Source organism: Alligator sinensis, unplaced genomic scaffold, assembly GCF_000455745.1.
Source record: "Alligator sinensis unplaced genomic scaffold, ASM45574v1 scaffold1302_1, whole genome shotgun sequence".
In the NCBI taxonomy this organism is placed as follows: domain Eukaryota; kingdom Metazoa; phylum Chordata; order Crocodylia; family Alligatoridae; genus Alligator; species Alligator sinensis.
In genome coordinates, this window is record NW_005842612.1 from 502,066 (window position 1) to 502,397 (window position 332).

The following is a 332-nucleotide window of genomic DNA, read 5'->3' on the forward strand; positions in this document are numbered from 1 at the left end:
ACAAGGGAACATTAACAGCTTCACTGGGAGCCCCCCAACCCGCACTCATTTCTGTGCACACGCTTACACACACAGCTCTCCCCGCACACCATCTCAGTGTGCAGTCATGCACTGCAACACTCAGACATGCCCACACATGTCTGCATACATGCAAGCGTGTATGTGGTTGTGGCTCCATGTACTCTCCAACACGTCACACATACACGTGCACACTTGCACACACCTGTGACGGTCCCAGACCCCGGCCCCAGGCCGCTGTGCACTGACCCAGAGCCCAGTACTGTGCGCCCGGCCTGGCCTGTCCCCCCCAGGACTGATCCCCACCCCCACCC

The 332-nt window shown here is 59.6% G+C and overlaps 1 protein-coding gene across 1 annotated transcript in view; it reads left to right on the forward strand.

Moving 5' to 3' along the window:
- NRXN2 (neurexin 2) overlaps positions 1-332 on the forward strand; it is an 89,064-nt gene that overhangs the window by 88,398 nt on the left and 334 nt on the right. The gene's annotated exons all lie outside the window — the stretch shown is intronic.